Genomic DNA, 24,385 nt, shown 5'->3' on the forward strand with positions numbered 1-24,385 from the left:
CACAATACATAGGGTTGCCGTGCACTACTGCTGACCGCTGCCCTATACTGCAGCAGTCCTTCATTGGTATAGGGACTGACGTACAGTCTGCTAATCACTAACACACAACCTGCTTGGTCCACAAAAGTTCTTATAAGGACTGGTAACTTGGTATAGGGTGCTACGGTACATAGGCCTGAGTGCGTTACAGTCTGCTGTTCTGTAAGGACCGCTATCGGTCCACAATACATAGGGTTGCCGTGCACTACTGCTGACCGCTGCCCTATACTGCAGCAGTCCTTCATTGGTATAGGGACTGACGTACAGTCTGCTAATCACTAACACACAACCTGCTTGGTCCACAAAAGTTCTTATAAGGACTGGTAACTTGGTATAGGGTGCTACGGTACATAGGCCTGAGTGCGTTACAGTCTGCTGTTCTGTAAGGACCGCTATCGGTCCACAATACATAGGGTTGCCGTGCACTACTGCTGACCGCTGCCCTATACTGCAGCAGTCCTTCAGCGGTATAGGGACTGACGCACAGTCTGCTAAACACTAACACACAACCTGCTTGGTCCACAAAAGTTTTTATAAGGACTGGTAACTTGGTATAGGGTGCTACGGTACATAGGCCTGAGTGCAGTACAGTCTGCTGTTCTGTAAGGACCGCTATCGGTCCACAATACATAGGGTTGCCGTGCACTACTGCTGACCGCTGCCCTATACTGCAGCAGTCCTTCATTGGTATAGGGACTGACGTACAGTCTGCTAATCACTAACACACAACCTGCTTGGTCCACAAAAGTTCTTATAAGGACTGGTAACTTGGTATAGGGTGCTACGGTACATAGGCCTGAGTGCGTTACAGTCTGCTGTTCTGTAAGGACCGCTATCGGTCCACAATACATAGGGTTGCCGTGCACTACTGCTGACCGCTGCCCTATACTGCAGCAGTCCTTCATTGGTATAGGGACTGACGTACAGTCTGCTAATCACTAACACACAACCTGCTTGGTCCACAAAAGTTCTTATAAGGACTGGTAACTTGGTATAGGGTGCTACGGTACATAGGCCTGAGTGCGTTACAGTCTGCTGTTCTGTAAGGACCGCTATCGGTCCACAATACATAGGGTTGCCGTGCACTACTGCTGACCGCTGCCCTATACTGCAGCAGTCCTTCATTGGTATAGGGACTGACGTACAGTCTGCTAATCACTAACACACAACCTGCTTGGTCCACAAAAGTTCTTATAAGGACTGGTAACTTGGTATAGGGTGCTACGGTACATAGGCCTGAGTGCGTTACAGTCTGCTGTTCTGTAAGGACCGCTATCGGTCCACAATACATAGGGTTGCCGTGCACTACTGCTGACCGCTGCCCTATACTGCAGCAGTCCTTCAGCGGTATAGGGACTGACGCACAGTCTGCTAAACACTAACACACAACCTGCTTGGTCCACAAAAGTTTTTATAAGGACTGGTAACTTGGTATAGGGTGCTACGGTACATAGGCCTGAGTGCAGTACAGTCTGCTGTTCTGTAAGGACCGCTATCGGTCCACAATACATAGGGTTGCCGTGCACTACTGCTGACCGCTGCCCTATACTGCAGCAGTCCTTCATTGGTATAGGGACTGACGTACAGTCTGCTAATCACTAACACACAACCTGCTTGGTCCACAAAAGTTCTTATAAGGACTGGTAACTTGGTATAGGGTGCTACGGTACATAGGCCTGAGTGCGTTACAGTCTGCTGTTCTGTAAGGACCGCTATCGGTCCACAATACATAGGGTTGCCGTGCACTACTGCTGACCGCTGCCCTATACTGCAGCAGTCCTTCAGCGGTATAGGGACTGACGCACAGTCTGCTAAACACTAACACACAACCTGCTTGGTCCACAAAAGTTTTTATAAGGACTGGTAACTTGGTATAGGGTGCTACGGTACATAGGCCTGAGTGCAGTACAGTCTGCTGTTCTGTAAGGACCGCTATCGGTCCACAATACATAGGGTTGCCGTGCACTACTGCTGACCGCTGCCCTATACTGCAGCAGTCCTTCATTGGTATAGGGACTGACGTACAGTCTGCTAATCACTAACACACAACCTGCTTGGTCCACAAAAGTTCTTATAAGGACTGGTAACTTGGTATAGGGTGCTACGGTACATAGGCCTGAGTGCGTTACAGTCTGCTGTTCTGTAAGGACCGCTATCGGTCCACAATACATAGGGTTGCCGTGCACTACTGCTGACCGCTGCCCTATACTGCAGCAGTCCTTCATTGGTATAGGGACTGACGTACAGTCTGCTAATCACTAACACACAACCTGCTTGGTCCACAAAAGTTCTTATAAGGACTGGTAACTTGGTATAGGGTGCTACGGTACATAGGCCTGAGTGCGTTACAGTCTGCTGTTCTGTAAGGACCGCTATCGGTCCACAATACATAGGGTTGCCGTGCACTACTGCTGACCGCTGCCCTATACTGCAGCAGTCCTTCATTGGTATAGGGACTGACGTACAGTCTGCTAATCACTAACACACAACCTGCTTGGTCCACAAAAGTTCTTATAAGGACTGGTAACTTGGTATAGGGTGCTACGGTACATAGGCCTGAGTGCGTTACAGTCTGCTGTTCTGTAAGGACCGCTATCGGTCCACAATACATAGGGTTGCCGTGCACTACTGCTGACCGCTGCCCTATACTGCAGCAGTCCTTCAGCGGTATAGGGACTGACGCACAGTCTGCTAAACACTAACACACAACCTGCTTGGTCCACAAAAGTTTTTATAAGGACTGGTAACTTGGTATAGGGTGCTACGGTACATAGGCCTGAGTGCAGTACAGTCTGCTGTTCTGTAAGGACCGCTATCGGTCCACAATACATAGGGTTGCCGTGCACTACTGCTGACCGCTGCCCTATACTGCAGCAGTCCTTCATTGGTATAGGGACTGACGTACAGTCTGCTAATCACTAACACACAACCTGCTTGGTCCACAAAAGTTCTTATAAGGACTGGTAACTTGGTATAGGGTGCTACGGTACATAGGCCTGAGTGCGTTACAGTCTGCTGTTCTGTAAGGACCGCTATCGGTCCACAATACATAGGGTTGCCGTGCACTACTGCTGACCGCTGCCCTATACTGCAGCAGTCCTTCATTGGTATAGGGACTGACGTACAGTCTGCTAATCACTAACACACAACCTGCTTGTTCCACAAAAGTTCTTATAAGGACTGGTAACTTGGTATAGGGTGCTACGGTACATAGGCTTGAGTGCGGTACAGTCTGCTGTTCTGTAAGGACCGCTATCGGTCCACAATACATAGGGTTGACGTGCACCACTGCTGACCGCTGCCCTATACTGCAGCAGTCCTTCAGCGGTATAGGGACTGACGTACAGTCTGCTAAACACTAATACACAACCTGCTTGGTCCACAAAAGTTCTTATAAGGACTGGTAACTTGGTATAGGGTGCTACGGTACATAGGCTTGAGTGCGGTACAGTCTGCTGTTCTGTAAGGACCGCTATAGGTCCACAATAGATAGGGTTGACGTGCACCACTGCTGACCGCTGCCCTATACTGCAGCAGTCCTTCAGCGGTATAGGGACTGACGTACAGTCTGCTAAACACTAATACACAACCTGCTTGGTCCACAAAAGTTCTTATAAGGACTGGTAACTTGGTATAGGGTGCTACGGTACATAGGCTTGAGTGCGGTACAGTCTGCTGTTCTGTAAGGACCGCTATAGGTCCACAATAGATAGGGTTGACGTGCACCACTGCTGACCGCTCACCTATACTGCAGCAGTCCTTCAGCGGTATAGGGACTAAGAGTTTTGTCACAGGGTCATTTAAAAAATGACATGCAGAGGAAGAGGCAGGCCCTTCCGCAGGGGTGGTAGGGGTAGGGCAGGAGCAACAGGCTTGAGCCAAAGTGGGAAGTTGCAGAAGGTGCGTTCAATTACTTTAAAGGATGCACCAGACTTGGTTGAGTGGCTCGCTCAGCCTTACTCTTCTGCACCCTCCTCATCCTCTCGATCTGCACCCTCTTCTTCACTCTCTGCTATGTGCACCCCCAAAGACACTACCACCAACAACACGACCACCACCACCACCACCACATACCTTCCGCTTGAGTCACTGGAATTATTTTCCGATCCATATCAAGAGGACATTTCTGATGCGCAGCCACTCTTGGTATTGGATCAGGAAGAGGAGGTAGCAACAAGCGCTACTCAGCAGTCTGACGCCAGTACCCAGATCAGCCCAAGGAGGAGGTTGGTCCCCGGTGTTGCTGCCTACTCTACTTATAGCGGTGGGGAAGGTGACGTTGATGATGACGTGTCTAGTGATGTCACGTGGGTGCCCACAAGAGAGGAAGAGGAGGGGAGTTCAGAGGGAGATATGGACCAGCAGATAGGGAGGAGAAGCAGCAATGACTTACATTGCACAGCAGGGACAAAGCAGACTGCAAATGTATCAGGAGCGAGTCATCGACCATGTACGGTCACATCTGGCGCTCCCAGGACACCGGCACATGGCTCCGCAGTGTGGGCTTTTTTTAACGTGTCCGCTGCTGACAATAGCGTTGCCATCTGCAATCTTTGCAGTCAACGCGTTAGTCGCGGTAAGCCCAATACTCACCTAGGGACGACCGCCTTAAGAAGGCACATGAGCAGCCATCACCGAGCCCAGTGGGAGCAACGGAACACACAAAGCCACACTGCAGGCTCTCACCGTCCAGCCTCGTCTTCTACTTCTCCTTCTCCTCTCTCCTCACAATTGTCCTCCACTCCACCTTCCATCACGCCAAGCTCACATTTTTCTGCAAAAAGGCAGGCTTCCGTGGGCCTAATGTTTGAGCGTAAAAAAATGATGACGCCGGATAACCCTCTTGCCCAACGGTTGGCGGCTGGCTTGTCAGAACTCATAGCCCGCCAACTACTGCCATATAAACTGGTGGACTCGGAGGCCTTTCGCAAATTTGTGGCCATTGGAACACCACAATGGAAGGTCCCAGGAAGGAAGTATTTCTCAGAGAAGGGCATCCCAGAGCTATATGGCCATGTTCAGCGGCAAGTGAATGTATCTCTGGCACACAGTGTCGGTGCCAAGATACATCTGACCACAGACACGTGGTCTAGCAAACACGGGCAGGGAAGGTATATCAGTTTTACTGCCCACTGGGTGAACCTTCTGACGGCCGTCAAGCATGTAACCCGTGGCACCCGTGTAGATTTGGTTTTACCGCCACGGATTGCATGCAGGCCTGACTCTTCTTCTCCTCCTCCTACTCCATCCTCCTCCCTCTCCTCCTCAGCTGCCTCCTCCTTTTCCGCTGCTAGCGTCTCTTCCACTGCACCGCCCAAGCTCCCCAGAACCTATTCCACATGCCAGGTGAGACGTTGCCATGCCGTGCTGCGTCTGTTGTGCCTGGAAGCAAAGAGCCACACTGGCCCGGCACTCCTTTCAGCTTTGCGTTCACAGGCAGATGAGTGGCTAACACCGCTCAATTTGACAGTTGGTAAAGTGGTGTGTGACAACGGTGCCAATCTGCTTAGCGCATTGAAACAGGGCAAAATCACGCACGTGCCGTGCATGGCACACGTCTTAAACTTGGTCGTGCAGCGATTCCTTGTCAAATACCCTGGGGTCCAGGACATCTTGCGGCAGGCAAGGAAAATCTCGGCCCATTTCAGAAGATCTTACACGGCCATGGCTCGCCTTGCTGACATTCAGCGGCGACACCATCTGCCGGTCAGACGTCTTATTTGCGATTGCCCGACGCGATGGAACTCAACCTTCTATATGCTTGATAGGCTGCTCCAGCAGAAACGTGCAGTTAACGTCTACCTGTATGAACTCTGCGAAAGAAACGGTTCTGGGGAGCTGGGTTTTTTTTCACCGCGCCAGTGGCTGCTCATGCGCGACACATGCAGACTTCTGCGGCCATTTGAGGAGATCACCAAACTGGTCAGTCGCAGCCATGGCGCCATCAGTGACATGGTACCTTATGCCTTCTTTCTGGAGCGTGCATTGCGTCGTGTCATTGATCAGGCTGTGGAGGAGCAGGAGCGGGAAGATGAGGAAGTCGCAATGCTGGATGAATTCCCAGGGGGGGCTACTCTATCTGAGACAAGTCAACAACAGGAGTCTGATGAGGAGTCAGAGGAGGATGGTGCCGGGGCGGATGAGCAGGAGCAAGAAGAGCATGCTTTAAACCTTTCTGGGATCCCTGTTGTGCGAGGATGGGGAGAGGAGAATGAAGAGGACGACATTATCCTGGATGATGAGCAGGAGCCAGGCCACCACACCGCTTCCACTTTAGTGCAAATGGGGGCCTTCATGCTCCAGTGTTTTAATAGGGACCCCCGTATAAAAAGCATGAGGGTCAAGGACCAGTACTGGGTGGCAACGTACTTAGACCCCCGGTACAAACACAAAATGGCGGAAATGTTACCGCCGTCGCAGAGGGCTGTCAGAATGCAGCACTTCCAGGCCTTGCTTCGAGAAATGCTGCATTCTGCTTTTGCGTGCGCTGGCAGAGGAGCAATTCCCACTCCCAGAGAAGGATTTGCGGGTACCAATCCAACAGCGCCTGCAAGAAGAGGCCGGTTTGAAGATGTGTTGGTGACTTTGGATATGAGGTCATTCTTTCAGCCGACCCATCGACAGGTGTCATCCGGATCCAGCATCAGGGAACGCCTAGACCGTCAGGTGTCCGACTACATTGGGTTAACGGCCGATGTGGACGCTCTGAGGAGTGATGAACCCCTAGACTACTGGGTGGGCAGGCTTGACCTCTGGCCAGAGCTTGCCCAATTTGCAATCGAACTGTTGGCTTGCCCCTCATCCAGTGTCCTGTCCGAAAGGACGTTCAGCGCAGCAGGGGGGATTGTGACCGATAAGCGTACTCGCCTAGCTCACCACAGTGTTAACTACCTCACATTTCTAAAAATGAATGAGGCATGGATCTCGGAGGAATTCAACACATGTGATCAGTAGACCATGTATATGTCTATAAACAATTTTTGGAATCAAGCACACAGACCTTCTTAATTCATTTGGCTCACTTCCCTGACCCAAAAAAGCACACCGTACTATATGCCCCTACCCTCCTCTTTGAAGAGGTTGAGCGGTGTCATATTTCTACTGGGGCTGCTTATTATGAGGGGTTCCCACCATCCCTGTGCTGTGCTGACTTCCTCCTGGGTGTTCTTATTATGAGGGGCTCCCACCATCCCTGTGCTGTGCTGACTTCCTCCTGGGGGTTCTTATTATGAGGGGATCACACCATCCCTGTGCTGTGCTGACTTCCTCCTGGGGCTGCTTACGGTGCTGCTGTCAGCGCTGTATGTCACGGAGCTGCTGTCAGCGCTGTATGTCACGGAGCTGCTGTCAGCGCTGTATGTCACGGAGCTGCTGTCAGCGCTGTATGTCACGGAGCTGCTGTCAGCGCTGTATGTCACGGAGCTGCTGTCAGCGCTGTATGTCACGGAGCTGCTGTCAGCGCTGTATGTCACGGAGCTGCTGTCAGCGCTGTATGTCACGGAGCTGCTGTCAGCGCTGTATGTCACGGAGCTGCTGTCAGCGCTGTATGTCACGGAGCTGCTGTCAGCGCTGTATGTCACGGAGCTGCTGTCAGCGCTGTATGTCACGGTGCTGCTGTCAGCGCTGTATGTCACGGAGCTGCTGTCAGCGCTGTATGTCACGGAGCTGCTGTCAGCGCTGTATGTCACGGAGCTGCTGTCAGCGCTGTATGTCACGGAGCTGCTGTCAGCGCTGTATGTCACGGAGCTGCTGTCAGCGCTGTATGTCACGGTGCTGCTGTCAGCGCTGTATGTCACGGAGCTGCTGTCAGCGCTGTATGTCACGGAGCTGCTGTCAGCGCTGTATGTCACGGAGCTGCTGTCAGCGCTGTATGTCACGGAGCTGCTGTCAGCGCTGTATGTCACGGAGCTGCTGTCAGCGCTGTATGTCACGGTGCTGATGTCAGTGCTCTGTATTACGGTGCTGCTGTCAGTGCTCTGTATCTCCTGCACCCTCTTGTTTGCCTACCCTGGTCCCTGACCTTCCCTCTCCTCCATTGCCTTCATTAGCTCCATAGTCCTGAATTGTCAGAACAATTTCCCAAATAAAAAAAAAATGCTTGTAGTTATCGATCCCAAATTCACCTCATACATGTATTATGCTATTGTCCAGGTGGTGGGACTACGTGCTACCCCCTAATAATTACCCCGTGGCCGCAAATTCGACCTAAAGGTTTGCGAAATTCGCCTCCCATTGAAGTCAATGGAGCCCGCGGCGAACGGTCGTTTTCGCGAACGTTTGTGCCCGTTCGCGTTTCGCGTTCGCGAAACGTCCCGTCGGAAGTTCGTCCATCACTAGTGAGGAGTACAAAGACAAGTGTGTCTTGCCTACAGTCAAGCATGGTGGTTGGAGTGTCATGGTCTGGGGCTGCATGAGTGCTGACGGCAATGGAGAGCCACAGTTCATTGAGGGAACCATGTACTGTGACATACTGAAGCAGAGCATGATCCCCTCCCTTCAGGGACTGGACCACAGGGTAGTATTCCAACATGATAACGACCCCAAACACACCTCCAAGACGACCACTGCCTTGCTAAAGAAGCTGAGGGTAAAGGTGATGGACTGGCCAAGCATGTCTCCAGACCTAAACCCTATTGAGCACCTATGGGGCATCCTCAAATGGAAGGTGGAGGAGCACAAGGTCTCTAACATCCACCAGCTTTGTCATGGAGGAGTGGAAGTGGACTCCAGTGGCAACCTGTGAAGCTCTGGAGAACTCCATGCCCAAGAGGATTAAGGCAGTGCTGGAAAATAATGGTGGCCACACAGAACATTGACACTTTGGGCCCAATTTGGACATTTTCATTTAGGGTTGTACTCACTTTTGTTGCCAGTGGTTTAGACATTAATGGCTGTATGTTGAGCTATTTGAGGGGACAGCAAATTTACACTGTTATACAAGCTGTACACTCACTACTTTACATTGTAGCAAAGTGTCATTTCTTCAGTGTTGTCACATTAAAAAGATATAATAAAATATTTACAAAAATGTGATGGGTGTACTAACTTTTGTGAGATACTGTATATATATAGGATTTGCACAATCCAATCCATCCCAATCTTCTGAGCTGGTTAACCGCTTGCCGACCGGCTCCTGCACTTATATGTCAGCAGAATGGCATGGCTGGGCAAAGTAACATACCCGTATGTTACTTTAAATTTCCCGCTGTGCGCGCACGCGCCTGCCTCGAGTTCCGTGACCCTGCCCATGGGACCCGCGAACTCGATGTCTGCGGGGATACACGCGATCATGACATGGAGCTGAAGAATGGGGAGATGCTGATGTAAACACAGCATCTCCCCGTTCTTCCTAGTGACAGGACACTGATCCTCTGCTCCCTGTCATCAGGTGCAGCAATCAGTTTCATGTCACTGCTAGCCCATCCCCCAGACAGTTATAATGACTCCCCAGGACACACTTAACCCCTCCCTTGCCCCCTAGTTGTTAACCCCTTCAGTGCCAGTGACATTTTTACAGTAATAAATGCAATTTTATAGCATTGATCGCTGTATTAATGCCAATGGTCCCAAAAATGTGTCAAAATTTTCCGATGTTGTTTGCCATAAAATCGCTGAGAACTGCCATTACTAGTAAAAAACAAGTATTAATAAAAATCTATCACCTATTTTGTAGACGCTATAACTTTTGCGCAAACCAATCAATAAACGCTTATTGCGATTTTTTTACCAAAAATATGTTGAAGGATACATATCGGCCTAAACTGAGGAAAAACATGTTTTTTTATATATTTTTGGGCGATATTTATAATAGCAAAAAATAATGCGTTTTTTTCAAAATTTTTGAATTTTTTTGCTTATAGCGCAAAAAATAAAAACCGCAGAGGTGATCAAATACCACCAAAAGAAAGCTCTATTTGTGGGGAAAAAGGACATCAATTTTGTTTGGGAGCCACGCTGCACAACCGCGCAACTGTCAGTTAAAGCGACGTAGTGCTGAATCGCAAAAAGTGCTCTGGTCTTTGGCCAGCAAAATGGTCCGGGGCTTAAGTGGTTAATTCCTTTAGCTTGCTGTCACTTCTCAAGTCTCACTCTTCTCTGTCTGCCCTTCCACTATCCTCAACATGGTCATTCTGTATATTTCTTTTCTAATTTCCATGTTCTACCCCAGGAACCACCTCCACAATGTACGTTTCCACCTACAGTTTCACAGCAATTATTCAGAGATGCACAATTATAGTAATGATCTCTGTGAAAATACCTTCACCCATTGTCACTGACTAGTTATCTTCCCTCTGCTGGATTATACATTCATTTCAGGTAGAAGTAGGTGACAAAGAGCTTTATAACATCTTGCCTTATGTATCAGGAGAAAATTGAGACTTCATGAGATACCAATAAATATTTCCATGCACTCCTTAAAAATAAACAAAATACATATACATTTGAACAATGATATACTTACAGTGGAACGTCAGTCATTTTTTCTGAGCATTGTAGACCAAAAGACAAGGTCCTAGTGCAGCAGAGGTGGTCAAATAACCCACTTGGCAGCAATCTAGTGGCGGGCGTGCACACACATTTGCGTATTCGCAGTTGCACGAGTGCTGCTCTGGCCAACAGAAATTTGCTGCTCGTGCATAGTCATGAGCCTATGCACATTGGGTCTTTCCTGACAATAGGTTTGGCTAAAAGGAATTCTAAAAGGAATTCTTGGCCTGTGCATTACTATGGGTATATTTTGTCTTTTCTGAAATTTGCCTATAAATATATTTGAACATCAGGAGATTAGTTATCCAATATAATTATTAAGGAAGCAAATATGTGAGCATTTAGAGCTAGGGATGAACAAAGTTGAGAATCTTGAGAAAGACCCCCTTTACATTACACAGCCCTCATACCTCTGGACCCCTTTACATTGCACAGCCCTGGCACCTCTGGACTCCTTTTCCCTTTCTGCCTCCTGCTCCCTGCTCCGCTCTCCTGTGTTAGCGAGCGGCAGAGGCAATCCGGCGGCTGGCCCTGGGTGTCCCCCCTCTGGCGGGTGTCACCATAGCGATGCCACTGGCTACTGCTAGGTGCCAGCCCAGATACCCCCAGTGAGTAAGCGGTGCCGGCCTGACACCCCCAATGTGTGGCACCTGGGGCAGACTGCCCCCCCCCATTGGTATGTAATTTCCCCGCCCCCTTTACCCACTAATTCACTCCCTGGCAAAAGTTTGCCAATCACTTCAAAGACAAAATTGATGCAATACGTGAGGACACCTCCACTGTACAGATATCTATCTCACTTAAAATATCTTGTCTAACCGCACAGTTAACACTCTCCTCTTTAGAACTGGCTATTACTGAAGAGGTTACAAACTTTTCTTAGATGCCCACCTAACCAATTGTCCCCTGGATCCCGTTCCCTCGCAACTACTATGGTCAATCTCTTATTCTATCCTATGCTCCCTCACTAACATCCTTAATCTCTCCCTCTCTAGTGGCATCTTCCCCTCCCCTCTAAATCATGCACAGATCAATCCCATACTTAAAAAGTCCTCATCGGACCCCACTAACCTGAACAACTTAAGACCCATCTCATTGCTTCCATTCACCTCTAAACTTATAGAATGCTTAGCCTACAATGGTTTTAGCTCATTGAAAATATCCTTCTTGACTCCTTACAGTCTGGCTTTCGTTTGCAGCACTCCACAGAACCTGCCTTACTAAAACTCACTAGTTATTTACTAACTGCTAAAACCAATGGCCCCTACTCCATACTACTTGACCTCTCTACAGCCTTTTATACTGTTGACAACCCGCTCCTTCTCAATAAATTCCATTCCCTTGGCCTCCAAGATTCTGTTCTATCCTGGTTCTCCTCCTATCTATTACAGCGCTCCTTCAGTGTTAGAAAATTAAAAAACGGTGCTAATAAATTACCTCATAAGTGAAAAGTGTACGCAGCAAATCTCCTGTGATACATATACACAGTACACGAACATAAAAATATAGGATTGCGCTAATCAAACAAATGTAATAAATTCTTATTAAAATTATAAACAGTCCACAAGTGTTGTGATAATAAGTTATAAACTCCTGGTGGTGTCGCTCTCCACCATCAACCACCTTGCAGTGATCTTAAACATCAGCGCCTCCACCAAGAGCTAAAAAATTTGCTTACTAGCTCCAGTGGACCCCTCATTACAAGGGGTTGTTTGTACTTGAAGCTTTAGCGTGTCGGCCGGCACACAAACAAACAATACCCCTCCTTCTAGGACACGTGTGGGATTGGTGATCTCAGCACATTGCTCCCCCTATGCATTTCAGCATAGGTTGATATTGTCCAGGGACACGAGCATCATGCTGAGTCACCATACTTTATACATTGCACAGATAGCCAAGCCTCAATCTGAATCACTACATGTATGTATAACAAGCCTCATTATGATATCCAAAATACAGAGAGGGGATCCATGACACACGCTGCATTTAGATAATAATCAGCACAGTCAAAAAGGACCAACCACTCTCAAACTACACAATATCCCAACTACTCCTTATTAAAAATAAATTATTCAAAAAGATGTTCCTGTCAGGGCTGGCTTAGCCCTTCCTCCTCTGGGCTGGCCGCTCAGCTGTCGGCTAATTGTCAGCTGCTCAGCTGTTGGCTAATTGCCAGCTCTCTTCTCTTTCCACAGTTACCAGCTGTTCCCGATGATGCTTGTCTGGCCTGCCTATTTAAAGCCTTCCAGCTCACTCTTTCCTTTGCCTTCGCGTTGGTCACATCACTAGGAACCATCTCCTGCTGTTTGTTTCAAGACTGGCTTGCTGACATTCCTCCTGGCTTCTATCCTGCTTGCAGTTGCTCTCCTTGGATCTCTGACGTCTGGACTGGCTGATTACCCGATCTGGTTTATGAACTTTGGACTGGCTGACTACCCGATCTGGTTACTGGACTCTGGCTATGCTTGACTACGCTTTTTCCTATTTACCTTTTTATTTTTATTAATAAACAAGTGTGATTTGATTGTACTTCTGTCTGTCTGTTTCATGGTTCCTGACAGTTCCATAACAAATATGAGTTGTATAGAAAATCTAGGGACCACTAATGCTATTTGGAACAAATTGGATCAAACCCCAACCTCCCACATTTAACATAAAAAGGAGAAAAGTCGAGGGGCAATAAGGGGGGGGGGAAATTTTAATATATATCCCATATGATATCTCACCAAAATAAATTAAAACTAAAATTCTATACCCAGAAGTGATGAACTTCATTCCAAGGTGACACCTATCCGTGATTCCCAAGAGTGACATCTAGTGGATTATTCAAAAATCGCCACAAACTGCAATGACACCCATCCTAAAAACAACGATGCGTGTCACCACAAGGTGCAACCTCATACAATCCACAAAGATGTCCATTAATTATTATTAAACCACTACAAATTAAAAAATTAAAAATAATATAAATAAAACATAAGCAACAATTTCCTTCCATATAAAATGCTAAAGGCAGTCCGAGGGATTTTGGATTATACCCTTCTCCATAAACCTATCATATAAAACAGTTGCCTGTAAATCAAACTCATCCACCTCAGTACAGTTGCGCCTGAGTCACATCAATTGACTTTTAGGCACTGATCTTAACCATGACTCATGGTGGCAACTGTCTAAAGGGATATAGGAGTTCCTATCTGTGGGCTTAAAGAAGGTAGAATAACAATCCCCCTATTGTTAGTGTTCAGTTGCTCCATGAACTCAAGGAGCTCCAACTCACTACCATCCATAGGAGGAGGAGGTCATCTATATATCTGGCCCATAGAACCACCTGGGGTCTCTGCTGGGCAAAGATGACCTCCTCCTCCCACTTAGTCATGAACAAATTGTGCAGACTGGGGGCATATTTTGCCCACATGGCCACTCCCCTATCCTGACAGTAGAACTGCTTGTCAAAACAGAAGTAATTGTGCGTTGCAGCAAATTCTAACAGTTCCATAATAAAATGGAGCTGGAGCTCAGAGTCTAGAATCATGTTCTAAGAACAACTTTACAGCTTCAAGGCTTAGATGGTGAGGTATAATTGTATATAAAGAATATACGTTAGCCGTCACCAACCACAACTCATTCCTTCTGTCAGCTCACCTGAGGCCAGGCGACAGATGCACATCGTTGAGATCAGGAGTGCACCGCTAAGTTAGTGGACCCTACGGCGGACTGCTGCGAATGGAAGTCTGGGTGGTTAAGGAAGGCAGGTCCACTGGAGCACCAACACATATCCCACAGGGATCTAGAGCATAAGATTCCCCAGGGCGCGGAGTCTAAGAGCCAGCAGGTGTTCACCAGAGCCTCTAGTGGTGAGGATGGGCCGCGCTGCAACTGGCTCCAGGTCGCAGCCCCCAGGGTCTCCCAGCTCATGCTCACAGTAGGCAACAGGAGGATAGAGAGGAAGCAGCAGCCCAGAATAAGAAGAGATAGTAAGGAGATAAGCCAAAGGTCGGGGCGACTAGCAGACAAGGATAAACATAGAACACGCCAAAGGTCAGGGTCACAAGCAGGCAGGAATAGTCGAGAACAAGCCAAGATTGGTAACTGGACTCAGACGTAGAAGACACTGGACACTTACCAAGGGTAAGCTCCTTCAGTGTTACCTACAACTCTGTCTCCTCTCCATTTCCTCTTTCTGTAGGGATCCCCCAAGGCTCTGTTCTTGGACCCCTTCTCTTCTCTATTTCCACCTCCGCCCTTGGTCACTTGAAAACCTCCCGCGGCTTCCAATACATCTCTACACCAATGACACTCTGAATATCTGTCTATTCCTCACCTCACTCCTTCAGTTACCTCTCGCATTACTAACTTACTAACTGACATATTAGCATGGATGTAGCACCACTTCCTCAAACTAAATCTCTCCAAAACCAAGCTGATAATATTCCCCCCTGCCCTTGCCCCCCTCCATTACTTTTCCATCAAGGTCAATAATGCAACCATCAATCCCTCCCCTCACACCAGGGTACTGGGTGTTATCCTAGACTCTAATCTGTCCTTTCAGTCCCAAATCCAATTGGTGTCAAAAGCTTGTAGATTTCACCTCTGTAACATCTCCAAAATATGCCTCTTTTTAACTAATAAAACCACCAAGCTACTCATTCCCTCCCTTGTTATCTCTCACCTTGACTATTGCAACTCCCTTTTAATAAGCCTGCCTCTCTGCATCACCACTTCAGTCCATCGTCAATGCTGCTGCCAGACTTATCTACCTTACCAACCACTCAGTATCTGCCACCCCTCTTTGCCAATGCCTCCAATGGCTTCCGATCGCCCCAACAAATTCAATTCAAAATGATAACAACATATAAAAAACTTTCACAACTCTGCCCTAAGCTACATCACCAAACATGTCTCCAAATATAACCCAAACCATTCTCTCTCCGCTACTCTCAAGACCTCCTACTCTCAAGCTCCCTTGTCTCCTCCTCCCATGCTCATCTCCAGGACATCTCCAGAGCCTCTTCCATTCTCTGGAACTCTCTACCTCAATCCATCAAGCTACTGTATCTCCTACTTTGGCTGTCTTTAGGTGATCTCTGAAAACTCATCTCTTCAGGGAAGCCTATCATGCCTCCAACTAATCTTTTATCACTTCCATCAGCTTATTCCTCACAGTTACAACCTTTTGTACCACTTGCCCCACCCTATTAGATTGTAAGCTCTTTTGAGCAGGGCCCTCTTAATCATCTTATGTTGTATTGTAACTGTACTGTCTCCTTTTTAAAATGTAAAGCGCTGAGTAAACTGCTGGCGCAATATAAATCCTTTACAATAATAATATTAGTTATGACCGATTTGCCTACATAAATTAATTGTGATTACAAAGCTTTTATTTGGTAGGCTCTAATAAATGGATGAAAACAAATTGCCATTTCTCTAAGATAAGTCTAACTACTACTTCCAGCTACAAGTGTCAGGTCAGACTCAAAGGACATATGCAGGGACGTGTTTGTAACTTTTTCAATGATAAATGGACTGTTAATTGCTGGTTCAAGTATATGGCCATCACTTATTTTATCTATTTGATTTAATAAATATCCTGCTCAGGTTTTCATCAAATCCGGGCAAATTAACAAAAAGGTAAAGTTCTCGCAAGCTTTTCTCATCCTTTGGAACTCTCCACCCCAATCTGTCTGACTATCTCCTAATTAATCCATCTTTAGACAATCCCTGAAAACCCTTCTCTTTAACCCCTTGCTGACTGCCCCACGACTGCACACATGGTTCCTGTGCGCACATGTGCACCTGTGTGCAGAATCATGTACATGTACGTGATTCTGCACTTTCCGGGTTTGGTGCGCTCCACCGGCGACTTGCTCCCTATGTGATTGGACATTTTTTAGCACTGAACACTGTATTAGTGTCACTGGTCCCCAAAAAGTGTCAAAAGTGTCAGTTAGGTGTCTGATATGTCTGCCGCAATCTCACAGTCCCGCTATAAGTTGCTGATCGCTCCTATTACTAGTAAAAAAATAAATAAAAATTCCATAAAAATATCCCATAGTTTGTAGACGCTATAACTTTTGCGCAAACCAATCAATATACAATTATTGGGATTTTTTAACAAAAACATGTATCAGAATAAATAATGGCCTAAATTGATGAAGAAATTCGTTTTTTTCTTAATAGTTTTTTTTTCAAATTTTCCAATTTTCCACAGTAAAACAAATGTATTACATATTCAAATAGTGTCATAGTGATATGTGTAATATCATACTTCAAGGCTAATGCAAACTTTCTATGATAGGGAGCCAATATATCAACTTTCCAGATGTAAATTATATTATTGCTATCACATTCGTGTTAGAAATTAGATTTTTTACCTTTTTTTATTGGATGTGTTTTATATAAGTAAAAATACAGTTTTTTTTTCAAAATTGTCAGTCTTTTTTTGCTTATAGCGCATCACTTATTCAAATACCACCAAAAGAAAGCTCTTTCGCTTTGTGGGAAAAAAAAGGACATCAATTTTATTTGGGCACAGCGGTGCACAACCACACAATTGTCAGTTAAAGTAATTCAGTACCGTATCTCAAAAAAATGGCCTGGTCATGAAGGGGGGTAAACATACTGGAGCTGAAGTGGTTAAGCAAGCCTATCCTGCTTCTAACTAATACACTGTGTTTTTACTTTCTCCATCATCTCTTCCCCCACAGTTATTACCTTTTGTATCACTTGACCCTCCCTCTTAGATTGCAAGCTCTAATCAGCAGGGCCCTCTGATTCCTCTGGTACCAAATTGTATTGTAACTGTAATGTCTGCCTTAATTTTGTAAAGCACAGCGCAAACTGTTGGCGCTATCTAATTCCTGAATAATAATAATAATATAAATAGTAATATTTAACAAAAATGTATAAGTTTTAAATATATTTTTTAAAACTTATATTAAGTACTTAATTTTTTAAAAAATGTTCTTTTTCCTTTTAAAAATTTATTTCTTTTTCTATACCCAGAAAAATGACAGCTGGAGCCTGTAGAGTTTTATTTATAACAATACTCATGTGATTACCATATCATAGCTGTCATGGTACTCACATGAAGCATGCCGACAGATCCCAATCATTAGTTGAGACTGGTAACTGTTAGTGACAGTGTGGTTTTACAACTCGCAGCTCACACACCTGCGTTCCCCTAGATTTTTAAATGGAACATTGATTAATATTCTCACAGCATGGGGACCCATACCTCATACATTCTTCTATGAATTACAGAAGCCTGCCACTTCGGCCTTCCATCACACACTATTGGCCCATATCAATGATGTGCAGCCTTACTGACCAAAAAATGAAAAGCAAGGGTTGGGTTGGGTTGGATGGGACTGATCAGGATTTTAAGAAGGTAACATGGCACTGGCACACTTCAGCTTACTTCTTGGGGTGCTCTGCATAGTATATGACTGTAAATGCAACAACCTTTAAGTGTCTTTATTTCATTCACACTAAAAGCTTAGCAGGTTTAGAATAATGACAAGTTTGTTTAAGAACCAATAAAGTTATTGTGGCGCCACACTAATATTAATTTCCATCCAAGTTATAGGAGGCCGCCAATACATTCTTGCCTATGATGTTACAGAACCCCTTTCATCTCTTGTACAAGTAATGTAATATGCATTGTAACTATAATTATATGTGCTGGCAAAAACTGAAGGTGTTAGAATGAAGGCTTCTGGAGAGCAGCCTGGGCATATTATAATAGAAGGCTTTATGCTAAGTGCCTTCTCTGACTACCGGATTAGCCGATTCCAGTTCGGTGTATGAAGCACCCGTCTGATATATCCTGGGGCATAGTAGGTTTATTACTGTGCAAAGATTTATTGAAATAAACTAGAACCACATGGCTAGATTTCCTCCCAGATGTGGGCAGACAGGGGAGCAGAGAGCAAAGGTCAACGGAGAAATAACTCACCCATACTACACGTCTTTTAGCTGCTTTGCATGTTGAACTTTAAATCTTCAAGAACAATGATGAGCCAACCATCACTCCAATAAAAGCCCACACAAGGCTATTTGTCATCTATTGCAAAGTAACTTAAGGCTGGCCACCTACATAATGGCCTAAAACATAATTCACATCTGTAAATGCCGAGGGAGATTGTTCAGTGGAGTGATAAGGGCCTTGTTCTGCCATGGGGAGAAAGATATATTCATCTGTTTCAGAAATCTCAGCTTGTAATTGGTGTGTGTTTAATGGCTGCAAATAAATCACTAGCCAGTTATCTCAAGAAGTTCATTATTTTCCATTTCAGCACATTTAAAGTTCTTCTAACGTGCAAAATGCCTTTATTTCTGAGAGAAATCTGACAATAAATGAATAGCTACTGGCACATAAATGATTTCATAAGGAAAGTCATATCTTTTTGTTCTTATTACATTAAAGCAAACCTGTACTTTGGTCATTCATGGCAAAACAAAGGGTTTGCTTTAAAGTGTGTCTAAATCAAAGAACAGAAATTGAATATTATGTATCTTACCAGTCTGTAGATGTGGTTGCTGCATCAGTTTTCCTTCTTTAGGCTAAGTACTTAAAGTGGTTGTATACCCCTTTAGCACATTTTTACCTACAGGTAAGCCTATAATACCTTACCTGTAGGTAAAATGTATATCTCCTAAACCTGCATGGTCTAGGACATATTCACCTTGTGTAGCACTAACCCCCGAAGGAGCTGCTAGTTTGAGTTGGGTCTCCACTCTTCTCAGAACCCCCCTTCTAACGTAAATCTGTCCCCTTGACACAGCTTTGGTGCAATAATAATACAGTACAATATGAAACAGTATAAGGTACCTGTGTCGATCCCCTAGGATCCTCTGGCTCCACCTGGTGGGGAAAACAGTACGCCATGATTGTACTCTTAACCAAAAATACCTTTACTGGAAGTATAATGAAATAGATGGTTACAGACACTGCAATGTCATCCCAACGTAGAATGTCAGCACAGTATGAATCAACAATACAAATACAGTAAGCAATATATAAGTACGTTACTATCTTAACCTGGGAGCTCCCGCTACTTAAAGTTTTACGTGAGGCCTCACTTAAAATACTTTCTCCTTTATCTTCTTTCTTCGCTAGCTTAAGTAGTTCCTCAGATATTTGTAATCCAAAGGGGTAAGTGAAAAAGTTAACTTAGAATGCTCCAGGTATAGTTCCAAGAACTTGTAATCACACTTGGGCACTAGAATGAACTGGGCCTCAAGCCTACTAAATGTCAGTTACTAAGTTACACTTCGTGGAACAACAGGTTCCAACAAGGCCTATGAGTGAGTCTAACTGTGTGCAATAATAACAAACGGTCGGCCGTAACCCACTCACCAACTGGATCAGAGTTCTGGATGATGACTTGAGTCCGGTAACTGCAGCTTGCTTCAGCTTAGACTGGGCCAGATGCTCTGTGTCGCCCCGCTGTCTAGATCCGGTCCTCCGCTACTCCGACGAGCATCTCCGAGCCTCGTCAATCCGATCACCCGCTCTCAGGCTCCATCAAATCACCTCGCAAACAGTTTGCAGTCCATGATGACTGTCTGCCTATGTATCTGCATACTAGCTCATTTTGCCTTTGCCTTACAGATTGTACAAAAAGGGTAGGGGGGGTCATTTAAAGCGGGATTCCACCCTAAAGTGGAACCTCCACTGATCGGATCCCTCCCCCCCCTCCGGTGTCACAATTGACACCTTTCAGGGGGGAGGGGGGTGGAGATACCTGTCAAAGACAGGTATTTACACCCACTTCCGGGCATAGACTCACGTGGGAGTCTACGCCATTTCCTGCCCTGCCGCGCTGTCTGCTGGGACACACACGGGTCCCAGTGACAGCGCGGAGATTTCCTATTGCGCAGCGCAACTCGCGCATGCGCAGTAGGGAACCGGGAAGTGAAGCCGATTCGCTTCACTTCCTGATTCCCTCACCTAGAATGGTGGCGGCAGCAGCCGAGGGCCGAGCGATTGATCGGCCTCGGCTGCCGGCATCGCTGGAACCCGGGACAGGTGAGTGTCCATTTATTAAAAGTCAGCAGCTGTAGTATTTATAGCTGCTGGCTTTTAATATTTTTTTTTTTTGGTGGAATCCCTCTTTAAGGAGGGGGACATGTAAGGAAAATAAAAAACAGCATTTTTGCTTGTACACGATTGGATGATAAAATCAGCAGAGCTTCCCCTCATTTCAGATCTTCCCCTCAGAACTACAGTGACTGCACTTCCAAGTGCACTTTCGAGTACACTTGGAAGTCCAGTCACTGTAGATCTGAGGGTGAGTCACTGTGCAGTTGGTCACTGTATTTTATGGAGGTGCAGTCATTGTATTTTATGGAGGTGCAATCACTGTATTTTATGGCGTTGATCAGATAAAAAGGTGTTTGTAGTCCAAATCAGAAGAGTATCCTAAGGTGGCAGCGACTGCACTTCATACGTACAGGTTGGTAAGTTTGCATTTTCACTCTAGGGTCACAAGTATATTACCGGAAGGATTACCCAGTGTAAAGTGAAAAAAACTAAACATGAATTTTTCATTTTTGGGTTTAGTTATGCTTTAACCACTTGCTGACCACACTACAGCATGGTCGTCCAGTTCTAGAAGAGCTTATATTGATGTCCTGATTCTAAAGCTTACCACTGGACATCAAGTCTATTGTATGAGTATTGTGGCTCATGGAACAGAGGTTGGGCAGAGGCTGAAGCATCAGGGGCCCTTGAATGGTTGATGAGAAGTATCCTATCGCAAAGGACTGGTCAAGAGGGCAACCAAGTTTTGTAGCGATTTAGTGGTCAGCAGTTGGAACTACAGCGTTCAGTGGGGACCAAGCGTTGAGCATTCCCAGAACTGTTCCACTTTCTTATAGGAGTTTTCAAAGCTAGAAAAAGCAGCTAATGGAGGCCAAAAGGACAAATGGTCAGAGTCCAAAAAGCAGGTGTTTCTTTCACTTAGTTTTTATTGAAAAAGTTATTTATTTCTTGAGGTCAAGTATGGTACATATACATAGTGTGATAGAATTTGTACAGGAACCTAAGCAAAATGTCTCATCCCTTTTAAAGACAGAGGGAGAATACAACTAATTCAGCTGTTTCAATACAAAAAAAAAACAAATTTATTGTTTAGAAACATGCAAGCATCATATATACTAGGAGGAGAACAGCTGGGGGAGTCAATGATGAAGAAGGATCTAGGGGTTCTGGTAAGTCATAAGATTAATAATGGCATGCAATGCCAAACTTCGGTTTCCAAAACAAGCAAAACACTTTCTTGTATTAAGAGAGGTATGGACTGCAGAGATGGGGAAATATCATTTTGCTCCTGTACAAATCATTAGTAAGACCTCCTCTAGAATATGCAGTTCAGTTTAGGGCACACGAGCGTTCTACAAGTTTTTCAAGTTTGCTTACACGTGTTCTATGACAAAGTCTGTGGCAGAGACTTATTCCTACATGTTCTATAACAAAGTCTGTGGCAGAGACTTGTTCCTGATTTAAGCATCCTGTTGGCTGCTAGGCCTGGGAAAAGAAGGACTATCCAACTAGGGTGAGGATCCAGCTATGAATGGCTATTCTCTGGATTTTACTCAAAGTAAGAAAGTTCTTTATTACTCTATTTGACACTTATGCCACGTACACACGATCGGAATTCTCGTTGGAAAAAGATCTGATGGTTTTCCAATGGAATTCCGATGGAATTCCACTCAAGCTGTCTTGCCTACACACGGTCACACCAAATTCCGATCATTTAGAATGTGGTGACGTACAACACGTACGACGGTACTAGAAAATGGAAGGTTCAATAGCCAGTAGCCAATAGCTTCTGTCTCGTAGTTGAATCTGAGCATGCCTGATTTTTGGCGTTTCGGAATTGCATACACACGATCTGAATTTCCGATAGAAAGTTTTTCTGTTGGGCAAATTGAGAACATGCTATCAATTTTTGGCTGGCGTAAAAAAAAGTGAAGAAGATACGCACCATACGAAAATTATCGTACAACAGAATACATCTTTAGAAGTGACGTCACGTGTTGAATAGTTTTGTATGTATTCTTTCGTTTCTGAGCATGTGTAATCTTCCTCTTGTGATTTTTTTTTTTTGTACGAAAACCACACTAATTAAACAAAAATTGGACGTTGAGTTCATGTACAACGAAAATTTTATACTCTGAACATCCAGCTTTTGTCTGACGAAAAACTGAAATCGGCTGGGGAAAGCACCATACTAACGATCCAAGAATCAGCAGATCGTTCGTCGGACGAAATTTTACTTCCGGTTTTCCTTCCTTGGTGTCATGTGACTCGTTAGTGTTACAAGGTCTCAGGTGTGAATGGGGAGCAGGTGTGTTCAATTTGGTGTTATCGCTCTCACTCTCTCATATTGGTCATTGTTTCAAATTTCTCTTTATTGATTTATATTATAAAACATCCATTCAATCCTACATTCAAATTTCACATCATTACATTCAAATTTCACGTCATTAAAAAACATTCCCCATACCCAACGAAAAAAAAAAAAAAAAAAAAAAAAAAAAAAACACAACTTATTAATACTATTCCAATCAATCACCCACCCTCACATAAATTCCCACACTTTTCCTGAGGTATTCAATTCCTCCCATTTCTTCCAATAATCCGAAATCTGTTTTTCTACATATCCCTCTTGTCTAATCTGTTTTTCCATGAAGCACACCTCGCTCATCTCATAATTCCAATCTTCTATTGTTGGGGCTACTTCCTTTTTCCATTTCCTTGCCATTACGGTTTTAGCTACTGTAGTTATTTGGTACAAGAATTCCATCTCTTTTCGATCTAATTTTTTAGATGAATGTGAGAATAATACAGTCTTTATATCAAGATTTATTCTTATACCTGTCAGTTCCTGATATAATTTTATTATCTTACCCCAAAATATTTTTATCTTCCAGCAACTGTACCAAATATGCTCTAAAGTACCCTTCTCCTTCTTACATCTCCAACATAATTCAGAGTTCCTTTTATTTATTTTATTCATAACCACTGAGCTTCTATACCATCTTAATAGAATTTTATAATTTTTTTCTTGATATTTAATAGCTAAGGGTGTTTTATATATTCCTTCAAATATCTCTCCCCACTCTTTCTCTGTCAGTTCCTGCCCTATTTCTTCCTCCCATTTTTTTATTCCTGCTATTTTTTTAATATTCCCTCCAGGAAGTAATAGGTTATATATCTTAGCTAATTTCTTGTTTGCTTTATCCTTATTCATTGCTATTTGTTCAAATATAGTTGGTGGCCTACTAATCATTATCTTTATTGGGTCAATAAATGCCCTCAGCTGTCTATACTGAAACCATTTATTTTTATATTCTTGCCCCAATTCCTGAAATGTTGGAGTGTTTCCATCATTTAGGATTTGTATTATCCGCTCATGTTCTTCCATATTCCATTTCAGAAATGTATTATCCTTTACAGCTGGTCCAAATTCAGGATTACTAAATAAAGGGGTCATAGGGCCTATTAAAGATGAAAGTTGTTTCTTCTTTATTATGTCGTCCCAAATTTTTAAAGTTGTTCTTACAAAGATAGGCATCTCCTTCCTCTCTGGTCTTAACTTAGGTTTTATCCATGGCTGATGTTTTATTTTAGCCCCTAATATATCTTCCTCCAGTTTTACCCATTGCTTGTCTTTTTCATTATGCTGCCAGTCAATAATTCTCATTAAAGAGGCTGCTTGTGAATATTTAAAAAAGTCAGGCAATGCTAATCCTCCATTATCTTTCGTTCTAATTAATACCTCCCTACCTACTCTAGGGGTCTTATGTGCCCAAACAAAGCCTTCTACCATTTCTTTCAGATCTTTAATAA

This window comes from Lithobates pipiens, unplaced genomic scaffold (genome assembly GCF_037356315.1).
Source record: "Lithobates pipiens isolate NorthernLeopardFrog02 unplaced genomic scaffold, aLitPip1_a1.2 Scaffold_19, whole genome shotgun sequence".
In the NCBI taxonomy this organism is placed as follows: Eukaryota; Metazoa; Chordata; class Amphibia; order Anura; family Ranidae; genus Lithobates; species Lithobates pipiens.